Below are 14,922 nucleotides of genomic sequence, written 5' to 3'. Positions count from 1 at the left end.
CTTGCAGGTGAACAGCTATAATTTAAACAGCACGGTATCAACAACATATGTTAATTATGTAATTTGCTTCTGGGAACCACAGAGCTTCCCTTGATGTTGTTAATCTCTTCTTATCAGCTCAGCTCCTTTCTGTCTTTCTTAGGATATGACAGCAAAGTCCGAAAGGACAAGAGCATGTCCCACGAGCCTAACAAGACACAGCAATGCAGGACAGGTGCAAGGTAGAAAAAACTTCCATTTCATGTGTTGATTATACATTTGTAGCTCATTTCTCCTTTAAAGAACTGCATGCAGGATAGGAAAGGAGCATCTAGCCCCACAAAAAACCATGAAAAGGGCAGGATTGAGAATGACTTGCCTAAGGGTACCTGGTAAGCTTTATAGTGTTGACTAGGAACCTGGGCCTCTCCATCCAAAATCCAGAAACCAAGTTACACAATCAGAAGCAGTAAGAAGTAAAAACAGACAGTACAAGGCCATTTCAGGTTGTGGGAATGAAAGTTTTGTATTTGAACACTCTTGTATCAGAGGAGAAAAATCAATAGACAAAAAAATTCAGAAGGGGAAAAAGATTCAACTAACATAGTTTTCTTTCTGATGTCTGGTTGTCTCTTCATGCAGGGGTGTAGTGTGGGTTCCTGTGAGATGAGGTGGGACTGGGAAGTGTTGAAAAATGAACTGGCATGAACTATCAATCAACCATTCCAGTAAATCTAAACTCAGCATTCTGGGAGCAGCAGCTCTAATCCCCCAAGGTACATTTTCCAATGTCTACCTTTCTCCATAAACCCCAACATGAGACCCTCCAGACGTTATTGGACTCCGACTCCCATCAGCTTTGGCAATAGGGAGGAATAATGGGGACTGCAGTCCAGTAACATCTGGAGGGCCATAAATCCTCCCTCCCTGTTTCTGAGTGAGGTAGGGAAGATAGAAGCATTTTCCATGCACAGTGAAATGGCCCTTGCAAAGCAGAAGGTCAACAGCACCATCAGTTGCATCAAAAATAATAAAACATGAGTTTTGCACAGCAGGCTCTGCTCTAGACAAAACAACAGCAAGGCTCCCATTGATTTTTAGGAGAGTTGAATGACTTCTACAGATGTGCTTTGAGAATCTCCTCCTCATGAAAAAAAGAACCACACTTGTAATCATGTGTCGTATCAATGAGAGGAAGTGGTAGCTGTGGCATTGCTTTTGCCTGTTTTATTTGTTTTGTATTTTCATTTTTTTTCTGATAAGAGATAAGAATGTCTTGTTTTTAAGGCAAAAGGGAAAATGTTCTTCTCGTCCAGTGTTCTGACAGAATGGTGGCAGCAGGTTAGAGGGAGGAAGACTCTTTAAATTGGAGAGATCATTATCTCAGCCAAGTAGGAATCTTTTATTGCAGCAAGAGAATGTGCTCCTTGCTGCTCAAAAGTGCCCGGCTGGGAAAGATCTTTTTTGTCTGCAACCAGAGTGATTAGGAAAGAGAAAAAGTTGAGCTGTAACCCCTAATAGCGGCTCTTGTAGCCTCTAATAGCTGCATTTCTGTGTGTGTGTGTGTGAGAGAGAGAGAGGGAGGGAGGGAGGGAGGGAGAGAGAGAGAGAGAGAGAGAGAGAGCGAAAGAGAGAGAGAGAGAGAAATGGTGTGCTATTCCTACAGCAAAGCATGGAGCTTTTTTAAAATCCTTATTACCTAAACAAGCCAGAGTGGCTGTAGAACGGATCCACTCTACGCCCTGGGGACCTGCTATCCTCGCTGGTTCTGTGATTTCAGTTCATTTGAGATAATAGCCTCCTCACCTCTTTCCCTTCCCCATCTCTGAAACTGGACTCCATGGGTGTTTGATCTATTTTTGCTTCTTTTGTGACTGAAGGATGGAGGAATTGGTTTGCCTTGATGACTTGGTGTTTAGAGAGTAATTATGCTTTCACCAAATATTCAGTACCTTGGCCACTTTATGAGAAATATCTAGGCTCAAATAGATGCAAGTGCATGCAAGCAAGTGTGAGCGCACATATACATATGCATATACACACAGAGATTGTCAGAGCACTGAACTAGAAGAGGACAGCAGTCAGCTACACACTGCTTCCAGGATCACTCCCTAGTAGCACTCTTTGAGTCACACTATATGACAGGGCAGCTTTACAATTAGAAGCAGAGCTTCGTTACATATATTTAAAAACATTTGATTATGTCAAGCCAAGGTTTCCTCCACATTGCAAGTTGCAAATTAGCTTCTTCCTCTTCCCCCTCCACCCCTTGTGATTCGTAATGAGGGTATGTTTGCAAGTTGATTGTACAGGTACAGTAGCTTTGAAAGAATGTGTGTCTGGAGGTTAAAATTCTAGGCTTCTTGCTCATGTGGAAAGCCCAGTTGTGACCTGGAATGTCTTCTCGGTAGCGTCTTGCCTTCCACATGGAAAGCAACATCAAAGAAAGGAGGAGCAAGGTATTCCCCTTGAAGTGTGTACGGCTTCTCTGAATAGAGCACAACTGAATAATCCTCTTGTCTCCTTTGTGTCCTTAGCTATATTCTCTCAGTGATCTTGAACTTGGCACTTGCACTGGGTTTTGACTGCAGGAACGAATGCATGCAGACCCTTTGTTGTGCTGCTTCAATATTTTCCCAGAGCTTGCCTGGCACCCTGCCTGCTCTTCTTTGCCCTGTTGCAGCACCACCTTCTCCTCTTGGGCCATGCATTGGTGTCTGCAGAACTTTCCTTTCTGCTTGTTCTCCTTCATGGCCAGACACCGCTTCCCACTGGCACAGAGCATGAAGCTATATTTGCACAGTGTCTAGCTCAGCATTTCTCAGCCTGGAGTTCGTGATGCCCAAAGGGGGTCGGAAAGTGTTTTCTGGGAGCATCGCGGGTTGTCTTATATGCGTTGTAGCCCTTGTTTAATGATTTCTTCCTTGACCTTTCAGAGCACGATATTAAAGTTAGCATGTGTGCGTATGTATGAGAAATAGGCCCTTGGGGAGAGAAAGAAGCCTTTGCTTTCTGAGAAGGGATATCTTTACCTCATAAAAATGCCTTTTTATGCCAATGTGGCAAGGGGTGTCGCAGGTTACTTGGTATTATAAAAGGGGGCATGACTTGAAAAAGGTTGGGAACTACCGGTCTAGCTGTTGCATTTATGCAATATCCTTTGCAGTGCTGATGTCTAATCACAGTTAGACAGCTTGTTCTAATTCCTGGGACAGTCGCACTTAAGATTGCCAGGTTACCAGCATCCCATTCCCTGGGATTTAGCAGCATAGAATGAGAAGGGGGGGGGCCTCCTGCTGCCAAGGTGTGGATTTTAGCAAGCGGGTGCAGCTGCAGCTCTGGAGCACAGAAAATAATGGGGAAAAGACCTGGATGCTTCCGAACATGTCTTAATGACCTGCCATTAGAATGAGCCACCTGGTGTAGGATCTGACTCTCTGAGATTTCTGGTCCAAAGCCTGAGATCCCAAGACCCCAAAACCTGAATCACAGGGCCAAAATAGAAGACCTGGCAATCTTTAGGAGAAAGGCAGCATATAAATATTTTAGACAGACAGACAGACAGACAGACAGACTAAAACCACATTTGGTTGTTATTTCCCCTATTACGTACATTTGGGGAAGTCAATGTCAGTCTCCAAAAAGTGTAAGTCTTGTGAAAGCACTGTGAGTTGCTCAAAGTCTCAGATAGGGACTAGTAGAATTCTTGCCTGGAGATACTGTTGGGAAAGTTACAGTTACTTCCACATTAAGAGAGATTCGCCAACCGAGAAAGGCCTTCTGAGGGAATAAGCAGTCCAAAACGTTTTGATAGAGCTGAAAGATTATATGCTTGTTGTGTCTTTTGTTATTATGCATTTCTTATTGCCTTGATTTTTGATTTTACAGGAAACAGAAGTGTTCTGAGAGGAAGAACTAATTTGAGAACTTGAATAAGTTTCCTATGCATGCCAGCTCACCTCTAAACCTTGCTAAGTCTCCTCCTTAATGTAAGAAGTGCACTTCTAAATTAATTGTTTTGTATTACACATTATTCCATTGGTATTATTCCCATAAAACAATTCTGCATATACAGTATTGTCACAGAATGGTAAAAAAAACTGTATGTGGGCTGAAGCAACAATGTTATATTGATGTTGCCACTTTGCAGGTGGTGAAATGTATAAATAATGTGTAAAAAGTTTAGTTTGAACTTTTTCCTATTTTTCCCTTCAACAGGGTGAAATTGCATGGACTTTATGACTAGAAATATTTGCAATACATAACGTGGTTCACTAAAGGGAGATGGTAGTGGACTGCGGCTCCCAGCATTCTTGATGAGGGGATATGCTGGCTAGGCCTGAGGGCAGTTGCCGTGCAGGGCCTCCGTTTGCCTTCCTCTGATACCAACAGTGACCTCACAATAAGTCAGGCTTTCTGAACACTACAGTAGGTGGAGAAATTTTCACAGGGCAGTATAATGTTGGATGCACTTCATCAGTGTGATGTCTTGGGGCCCCCTATCCTCGATATATCATTGTTCCGGCATGGCTGACAGTGGAATCTAATCACTCCAAGATTAAAATATGGAAATATCTAAGCAGGCATGAGTACCTCTCTAAAGAAAGAATGTCATTTTCCTTACTCGGAGGATAGGATAGATATTATTGATTAAAAGATTGGCAACTGGCCTGACTTTAACAGAACTGAAGAGCAAGGAACCTGGCTTTGTTTCTGTGTTTCAAAACATTTTACCATCCTGCATTTTGCTCGATGAGGTGTTAGCACCCTTTAATTTGCACTTGGGAACAGCCCTGAAGTTTTAGAAGGAACACGGGCCATGGACAACAGAGGCATCGGCTTTGACCAAGGACAGAATAGGAGTACATTCTTTTCCAGAGAAGTGAAAACTGTGTACTGGCATCGAAGACTAAGAACGACATAATCTGCAGGCAGATAAAGAGTTTGCAAAGAATGTTAAGAGAGAATTTGAATGAATGGGCAGTTTTCTGGCTTTGGGCTACAAGCCAAGGATGTGGGAAAGTGATACTGTTGTATTAGCTAAGGGCAGTGAGACTTACACTTTTTTGGAGACTGACATTGACTTCCCAAATGTAATAGGGGAAATAACAACCAAATGTGGTTTTAGTGGTATGTTTGTTTTCCATGCTGAGTTTTTAATTCAGATACAATAGACAACAGCTATACTGCAAGGGTTTTCCCACCCAATTAGGAAATATTTATAGAGAAGATCATATAGGAATGCTGTTAATTCATGCCGATAAATCAAACTATGAAAAATCTTGCAGTTCAAAGTGGGCATTCCTAAGGGAGGACAGGAAGACATCATACCCAGAGGATAGGGGCTCCTTTCTCATTTCCTTCTAGGTTCTGAGGGCTAATGATTTATCTGGAATTACTGTATTCATTACATCAACACTGGAGGCATTGAAGAGAAACTTAGACAATCACCTGGCAGATATCCTTTGATCTGTATTCCTGCATGGAGCAGGGTATTGGATTTGGTCTAGGCTTCTCCCCATTTCAATATTCTATGATTCTATGATCATCACAGCTTTATTGGCTGAGGGAAAAGATTTGGGAGCATATGGCTGCTTAATTGCTGAGAAGCAGAGGAGCACAACACAGAATAAATAGTCACCGTTAACATATCTTCAACAGATCAGGTGTTTTTTATAAGGCGGGTGAGAGTTACATTTTGCAAATAATGTGATGAATGGGCATAAAGAAGGGGTGTATTGAGTAACATTTACTAATAAATTTTAAAAGATAAAAGATGTTTTTGGATACATTCAGAGTAGAATCTTTCAGTTTCTATGTGTGTTCTCTTATTGACCATAAGGTTGAGGATATATTTTTTTTAAGTACATAATGTGGAATAAGTTCTTTTCGAGGTTATTAACTCATAAGGTTGCTGCCGAGTTGGAAGCGACTTCACAGCACATTAGAACAATGAGTAGGACAACAAGTTACCAAATTTTTTAAAACTGTATCATTTACAGTCACCTATTACTCAGAGTAGGGGTCTGTTACAAATTACGGGAGTGACTACTTAAAACAAAAGTTACCTTTCCAAACTTTGTGATGGAAGTTGAAGTGTGTTAACTAAGGAACAACACACGTTTTCTGTGTATCAGGAAGGGCTCAACGGTGTGTGTGGGGTGAAGTTGGTGTAAGAGACCCAGCTATGCCTGTGGCTGCTGCAGCTCTTGCCTTATTTTGTTGTATGGGTGCTACTTTACTTCTTGTAACCTCAGTGTTGCCTCTGCCAGGAGGAGCTGCAATTGTTGAGTATCTGCCTGTCCTTTAAAAAGATCCATACATCTGCTAGGAGGGGGAAAGTGCCAGCTGTATTTCACTGGCACTGGACAACAGGCAGCACAAAGCACAACAAAATGAGTTGGCTCAACAGTCTGTTCTGTTAATGACCGCATGTGGAAGAGCAATGGCATAATTAACCAGAGTTATGGAAAGGTAGTTATCACTGATTAAATGGAAAATGCTGCCAAAAGTGCTTCATTTGGGGCAGGAAGGGATGCTAATCTTTGAGAAGTAGTCCTTTGCCAGGAGCAGTGCATGGGAAAGCATCTCATTGCCTCACCAGTGATTATGCCGCCTGAGCACCTGCAGGAAAGCCAACAATGATCGCTCATGGCCTTAACCTTCTTTTGGTTAACAGAAAACAGCATAAATCCTTTGCACTGCCACTAGCCTCTATTGACACCAGTGTAAGCATCCTTCTGCCCATCATAGCATCAAGGTAAACAAGTACTGTATTTATGGCAGAAATGGAAAACCTTTTCCTTCTAAAGAGAAATCCACTTGGGATAAGCTGAACGAGACTGCATGCCAGCAATAGGCATGGCTGAAACAAGTATTGGGCAGGTTCAGACCTTGTCATAAGTAATTCTGGATAAATCTCCCCCAAGCCCCCGGCCAGCATAGTCACTGGCCACATTGGCTAAGGGATTCTGGAAGCTGTAGTCCAAAAAAATAATACCGTATTGCCAAGATCTTGGTGGAACCTAAGCTAAAAGGAGGGAAGTCCCCATCCAAACCATTTCTTTGGTTTCTCTACTTCCTCTTCTGTCTGGTATGTTTAACGGTCTTCCTCTTTTCTTTTGATAGAACAATTGGAAGTTGCAGAGGGTTTCTGAAGATTGGTCAGGAACCAAATAAGTTCAGACCCTAGATCAGGTCTCAGGTTGTCTACTCCCAATTTAAGGTTATGAACAGTGACCTAAACCACCATGGGGGTCAGTAGCTTTATAAGTATACAGTTCCGGCCCTTATTCCTAATAAATAATAATCTTGTGCTGTCAAGTCAGTTCCGGCTTCTGGTGACCCTTTTCAGGGTTTTATAGGTAGAAAACACTCAGAAGTGGTTTACTATTCCCTTCTTCTGGGGGTGTCCTGGGACTGTGCAGCTTGGGTTGGGTCTATTCAGAGCCAACCCCTGGCTCTGTAGCCAATACAATGCAAGGCGATGTTGCATATGTAGTCCAAGATGGCGTCCCGATAGTCGGGCAGGAGCATTTCTCCTGTCACTTTGGTCTGTTCTCTTTCCTTTTTCTCTTGCTTTTGTTTTATTCTTGCTTGATCTCTATCTTGATTTACCTTGTTTGTCTCAACCTCTTTTGGTTGCTTTGCTTCATTTACTCCTTTGAACTGTTTGGTCTCCCTCATCTGGTGAGCGTCCTAGTGGTTGCTGTGCTGTTCTGGAGGCTGTTCTGGAGGACAAGGATGAGAGCTTGCTCGGTGGGACTAATGCTGCGAGGCAGAGCCTGGTGCTACAAGGCTTGTTTGGAGCCCTGCACTGCGAGGCTTGGAAGAACCCGACCCCGTGAAGCTTGGTGAGCCCGGCACTGAAAGGCTGAGTGGCTTGTTGGAAGTTGGAGAGGCTCATCGGAGCCCTGCATTGTAAAACTATGCCAGCTGTGCGGTTAATGGTTCCAAACGGCATTGGGAATGGTGGCAATGGTGGAGGCAGAGTGAGCTGAGGCGGCGGCACTGTTATCCACTTAATAGTCTCCCAAATGTTTTGCTCTGTGAGTTCTGTGGTTCCATCATCAACAATAGCCATAGAAATCACTCTCCCTCACTTCTTCATGTGGCATGCTTTGTGAGGGTTTTTCATCTGACCTACCACCATGGAGAATGGCAACAACGGCGCCTATTTTCTTTCAACTCTCCTGCTACCTTTATTCCACCTTCTGATCATCGGACAAAGTTTCACTTGCAATCACTGCCCCCATTAACTTAATTCCAACAGCCTCCTTGGAAAACACAAGATCGACAGCCCAATTGCAACAGGACAAGACCTGGGTGGGTGAGGGACATCCTGGCTTTAAATGTTTCTATTTTTACTCTATTTTATTTCATTCCATTTCAGTTCACTCTGGTTCTTTTGTCCTTATTCATCTTTATTAAACAATTACTCGTCTTAAACAAACTTATACACTTACACTTAGTGGGGTGGGCGGATGGGCTTTTCTTTAACTATACGAACTAGTTTACCCTACCCTAAGTTGCAATAATTATTTAAATTGTATTAATGCTTTGCTTACTTTTATTGATTCTAATTTAATTAACAGTGTTTAATTTATTTTGCTTATGTTAATTATGTTACTGTTTATTATTGTGTACTTACTCTTACGTCTCTCATAAGCAGAGAGAGTGTGGCGCATCAATGGTGACTGACCATCATTTGGTCCACTTTTCATGGTTGGACCACCACCTGATAAAGTGCAATCTTATGGTGGCCCTCTCTCCCTGTGGGGAGCAGAGACCTATTTTCATGGTCCACCCTCACAGGCTATTGGATCCTACTGGATTCCAGGATACCATGTGTAGGATTCCGACTCACCTGGCTGGTGCTCCTGTCAAAGCCCTGGTGGATGGCTGGTATGCTGCCACTGCCAGGGCTGTAGACATGATCGCTCCTAAACGCCCTCTCCACCGCAGAGCCCGACCAGCACCTTGGTTTAACCAGCAGCTGTCGGCTATGAAGTGGAATAGGAAAAGGCTAGAGAGTGTCTGGAGGCAGAACCCAACGGAAAATAACTTAAAAACTGCCAAGGTCACGTCTAACCTCTACCTTGCTAAGATAGAGGCTGCTAGAAAAGCTTGCTTCATTGTTCGGATAAACGAAGCATCCAATCAGCAGGAAGATTTTTTCCGTATAGTATGCAACCTATTCGGAACTGGCCACAATGATTGGCCTCCATCTATTATTTCTTGTGACTAATTTGCAGCATTTTTAAAATCAAAAGTGGAATTCATCTGCCAGGATCTTGCACCCTATTTGAAAACAGTGGATTGAGCTGAGACGTCCATTTGTCCATTGAGAATTACTCAGTTTCAGCCTGTGACATCCACAGAGGTGGACAAGATCTTGATCGCTATTGAGCCTCCTCCTCCCTTGACCCTTGCACAGCCTGGCTAATCAAAACTGCCAGGCTGGTGATAACTGAATGGGCTACTGAAATAATAAATGGGTCTCTTCTTGAGGTTAAGAAAACACTCATTAGACCCATTAGGAAGAAACCAAGCTTGGCAGCAGACAACATTGGCAATTATAGGCCTGTCACCAATGTTTCTTTCCTTAGCAAGGTAGTTGAGAGGGTGGTGGCCGACCAGCTTCAAGCTCTCTTGGATGAAACTGATGTCCTGGATCCATTTCAGTCAGGCTTCAGACTGTGCCATGGCATGGAAACAGCATTGGTCACCCTGCTGGATGACCTACTTAGGGAGGCCAACAGGGGCAAAATGCCCTTGCTCGTCCTCCTTGATATCTCAGCCATTTTTGATACTGTTGACTACGGTGTCCTCCTGGAGAGGCTCTCCGAGTTGGGGATGGGTGGCCTTCCTCTCACTTGGCTCTGGTCCTTCTTGGAGGGTAGTCTCCAGAGAGTTCAGCTTGGGGAGAATGTATCAGCCCTGTGGTCCCGCAGGGTTTGGTCATCGGCCCTGTGGGGTCCCACAGGGTTTGATCATCTCCCCAATACTGTTTAAGATCTACTGTATATGAGGCCATTGGGGGGGTCATCTCCCTGGATGTTGAGCTTCCTGTCACCAATATGCTGATGACACCCAGCTCTACATCTCCTTTTTTCCATTTGCAGTGAATGCCATTCCGTCCCTTGGGTGATGCCTGGAGGCCGTTCTACAATGAATGCAGTCTAATGGACTAAGGTTGAACCCCGATAAGACGGAGGTCTTGCGGGTGGGTGGCCCCAATGTCAGTGGTTTGGGGAACTCCCTCTCTTTTGGGCGGGTGACTCTCACACAAACAGTTCACAGTCTAGAGGTCCATCTTGACCCACCGCTTACCATGGAGACTCAGATAGTGTCCGTGGTTCAGTCTGCCCATTTACATCTTTGGCGGATTGCCCAGCTGCATCCCTATCTAGACTTGGGGGTGCTCATTATGCTGGTCCATGTGCTCATAGTCTCAAGAATAGACTACTGTAACACTCTCTACTTCCTTTGAGACTGATGCGGAAGCTCCAGATGGTCCAGAACATAGCAGCCAGGCTATTAACAGGGATGAAAAGATTTTACCATATTTCCCCCACCCTTGCCGCCTTACACTGGCTACCTATCTGCTTCTGCATTGGTTTTAAGTTGCTAACCATTGCATATAAAGCCCTTAACGGTTTAGGCCCTTGATACCTGGCAGAGTGCCTTCTTCCGCCCAGTTCTATCCGTATCACTCACTCCAGTCAGGCCGGGTGGCTGAAGGGCCTAATGCCAAGAGAGGTCTGGTGGGAAAAAACTAAAAATCAGGCCTTCTCGGCAGTGGCCCCTTGCCTATAGAACAACTTGCCTGTAGAGATCCACCTGGCCCCCTTGCTGAGGGCCTTCAAGACTAACTTGAAGACATGGCTATACAGGCAGGCTTTCCCTCCAACTATTACCTAGCCTATCTCCTACTTTTTTTTTTGTTTCTCTTTTTCTTCTCTTTCTTCTTCTCTTCCTTTCCCCATCTTGGACTCTGTGATTAATTTGGATTTTACCTTAGTTTATTTTTATGTTATATGTAAACCACCCAGAGTAGACATGTTCTAGATGGGTGGTACAGTGGGGTCTTGACTTAAGAACGGCTTGAGTTAAGAACATTTTGACTTAAGAACCACTCTCATAGGAAAATATTGACTTGACTTACATACTTAGATTTGAGTTAAGAACTGAAAAAAAACTACGTGGGAGGCAGGGAAAGTGCAAAATTTGAACTTTCAGTTAACTGTTGGCCAGTGAAAAGGGTGCCTGTCTGCTTCCTCGCTCCTCCCAGCATTTAGAGAGTGGATTGGGAGACAGCCTTCAGACTGCCTGGTACTGCCTGGACTGTCTTTTCCCTGCCTTCCCTGAACCCATTCCTATGGGAAATGCAGATTTGACCTGAGAACTTTTTGACTTGAGAACCGCCTTCCAATACAGATTAAGTTCTCAAGTCAAGACCCCACTGTATATAAATCTAATGAATAAACAAACAAATAAATAACTCACTGAACTATCCATTCAGTTGAATCATAATTGCCAATGGAATTTTCCACTTGACATTTGCAACGATAATGGGAACCTCTGGATGAACTTTTGAACCTAGGGAGGCATGAGTCCACATGTCGTTTCAATGCTGTGTGTGTTCTTGGGGAGGAAACTGTTGATTCAGCTTCATACCCCTCCCCTGGCATGTGAAATTAAAATTACTCTGGCCCTTCTCATAAGGATATTATGAAGACAAGAATCTTGATCATAATGCTTATCATACTCCATATATATATTTTAAAAATCCTATTAATGCACATGTTGGCCCTTTAAAAAGTCTGGTATTTACTCCAAACCATGGACTGGAACTGGTATAGTAAGTAATGTAGTCAAACTTCTGGGGTAAACAAGTCACAACTCTAAATTGGGTAAACAAAGTAATGCTGTTGATTTCATCTTTCAGTTCAGGATTTGCAGCCCTGAATATCTGCAGACTGTGGATATGCAGGCATAAATAAGAAAGCATGCACAAAATAGGGCTAGTTAATGCAATCCTTGGTCAAAGTCTATGACGACAGTTGTTTGTTTCCATTTCACTTTAAAGCCCCTGTTCCAGTAAGTGGGGGCCAAATTGTAGACTGAATGGTGCAGGCAAGACAGAAATGCTGTCAATCACAGTAGACTTGCAGACCTGGGCATTCTGTTTTATCTTTATTTTCTCTCTCTGTTTTTCCCTCCAGCTGTCAGGAGAAAGCCCATAGTGGCTTTGAAAGCCAATCATCCCAAATGGAGATCTGTTGTGTCCTTCATGATTTGACCACTGACTTCAGAGATGAAAAGTCAATAAGATTCATTTCTCGTAAGGCAAAGAACATGCCCTCTTTGGTTTTCTTGAGTTTTTCTTTCTCCCTTTCTAACTGCTGTGTGTGAATGCCAGATATAATACAAAGGATTTGTCAGTGTGTTGCTCTATTCTCTTAACCCTCTGGGCTCTTTGTTTCATCCTGGATCACCTTAGAAATACCCTGATAGCCAATCCTGTTTGTTTTTACACATTTGTTTGGAGACAGTCAGCGTGTCTAGTGCAGTTGTCTTGGCAGGCAAGGAGGAGAGAGGGGCCAGCCTCTTGTCTGGCTTTCGACAAGAGCAGAGGGGTCATTCAGATTGTACCATGGTACCCTTGCCCAAGGATGCCTCTCTCCACTGTAGACCTCAAGACAGAAACAGAGAGTTTGTCTAAAGGACAAAAGCAGTGTGGCTGCTTATCTCCTAGCCAGGAGCACGTGGTAAAATCAGGCACTGATCAGTAGTCGTGCAAGACAGATGACTTAACTACAAAAGCAAGGTTTTGAGCAGTTTGTTTCACCTTGCTGGTGCATGCATTGCGTGCATGAATGCGCGCGCACGCGCACACACACACACACACACACACACACACACACACACACACAGAGAGAGACAGAGACGGAGAGAGAGATTGGCAGCCATCTAGCTGATTTTCATCTACAGCATTGATCTACTTTCAACAGAATAATCATCATCATAGGCATCCTTCAGTCTCAAGAGACTATGGTAATATGCTCTATATGGAGGACTTTGACAGTGTATGTGAAGCTGGAGTGTCCACTCCAGAGCACGAAGCCTGGGTAAAATAATATGGAGGATAGGCTGTTACCCAAGCAGCAAATCCCCCCTCTCCACATCACTGAAATAGTCCAATGGAAATGCAAGAGCCAATGCAACTGGTTCCAGTGACATCGCAGAAGTTACCAGAATGACACGAACTGCCTCCGGGACTCTGGCTCCGGTTTTTGCCTCGAGGTTAATGCCTGAAGCCTTTTCCATCAATAGACATAGCCACAAGGCAGTGGAGGTTTGGAATCGGAGTTTTCCTTCTCCTAGATGGGCTGCCTTCCCAGGCTAACGAGTCCCACTACCCAACAGAATATATAATTTAATATCATATTTATTAATAAGCAAAGGTTTGGTGCCACATTTCTTACTCTGGATAAGCGTCTCTTGACATGGGACCCCACAAGTGTTCCAATCTCCTATTGGAAATAGTTTGTGCAATTGCTCATGAGCATTGCAAGTCTTTCCCCCACCCCACCCCACGCCCCCTCCCTCTCACAATTGTCAATGAGGAGAAAGGAAAAAGAAAGAATATTTTAAGGACTACAATAATCCTCTGTGCTCCCATGAAATGGGTGTAACATCAACTCAGTCCTCTGCAGAGGTGTACAAATTCATGTTTTTTGGACTGTGACTCTCAGAATTCCTCAGGCATCTATGCTGTGGAGAATTCTGGGAATTGTAGTTCCAGAACACAAATCTCCGTACCTCTAACTTTTCACATTTCTATCAGCTTTTCCTATCTACACTGAGGGCATACCCAGACATATTAACAGTACAACGCTACATATGGCTGGTGAAAAGCAAATGCTGCTACATTTAACTGGGCACACTCCCATCCACCTGTGTGCACCATTCTGTCTAATCTGTTCCTCAGATGCTCTGGAGCTGTCGAAGACTAAAAACGAGAAGGCCACTGTTCCCCTTGGTTTTGGGGCGTATGCGAGTTAAATGGTGTGGGGACACAGGTTTATCACAGTTCCTAGAAGCATCCAGGAATAGCATTTCACTTTTTTTCCTTTTCTGGGAAATTTCTTGGGGGGGGGGACTCAAAGAGCCTTTGAACTGTACTTTGGTAACTTTGGATTGGAATCTACAACAAACTGCTATGTGATGTTCGTTTACTGTCAAGTGAATTGTGTTGCAAGACTAGCAGTTGTTTTCCATAAACTGATCTGACAAAATAAGACTGTCTCGGCACTTTATATGGTTACTATCTTCATCACCTTTTGACTAAGGAAATTAATAAGTATGAGCTATAATAATGAACAGGTGAGCTACTTCATACTGTATCACTAGAAAACTAATAAGTATTGCACATAAACATTATCCCTGTTCTTCTGTTAGCAAGCAAAATCTTTTTTTTAAAAAAAAATTCCACCAATAATTTCCTTTAGCTGTTCAAGGAAAGCACTTTAATGGACTTCTGTTGTACTGATATGTTTTTAATGCATTTGCTTTAAATTGTTTTTCATTCATTCAAATCTTGGAATCATGTTAAAATGCAGTTTAATTACATATAATAACACTTTGTTTCCTCTTTACATGTTCGTATCTGTATCTGTTTTACTCTTATATTTAGTTTAACCTAAATTTAATTTAATGTTTTCTGATCCTTGTTACATCCCGCTATGGAGAAAAGGTGAGATATAAATCAAATAAAACTCATGTAAAAATAATTAAAGACTGTACTTTCCCCTGTATGACAACTCCAAGGCAGATGTTGGGGGATTTTCCTGTTGTTTTTACTTTTTTAAAAAGTTAATACAGTGCTGCACTGTAGCTCCACTTTCACAGACTGCCAAATGACCCAGTCATGGAGAC

The sequence above is a fragment of the Pogona vitticeps genome, chromosome 1 (genome assembly GCF_051106095.1).
Source record: "Pogona vitticeps strain Pit_001003342236 chromosome 1, PviZW2.1, whole genome shotgun sequence".
In the NCBI taxonomy this organism is placed as follows: Eukaryota; Metazoa; Chordata; class Lepidosauria; order Squamata; family Agamidae; genus Pogona; species Pogona vitticeps.
The sequence above is the reverse complement of the archived record's forward strand: the minus strand, read 5'-3'. Positions refer to the sequence as shown.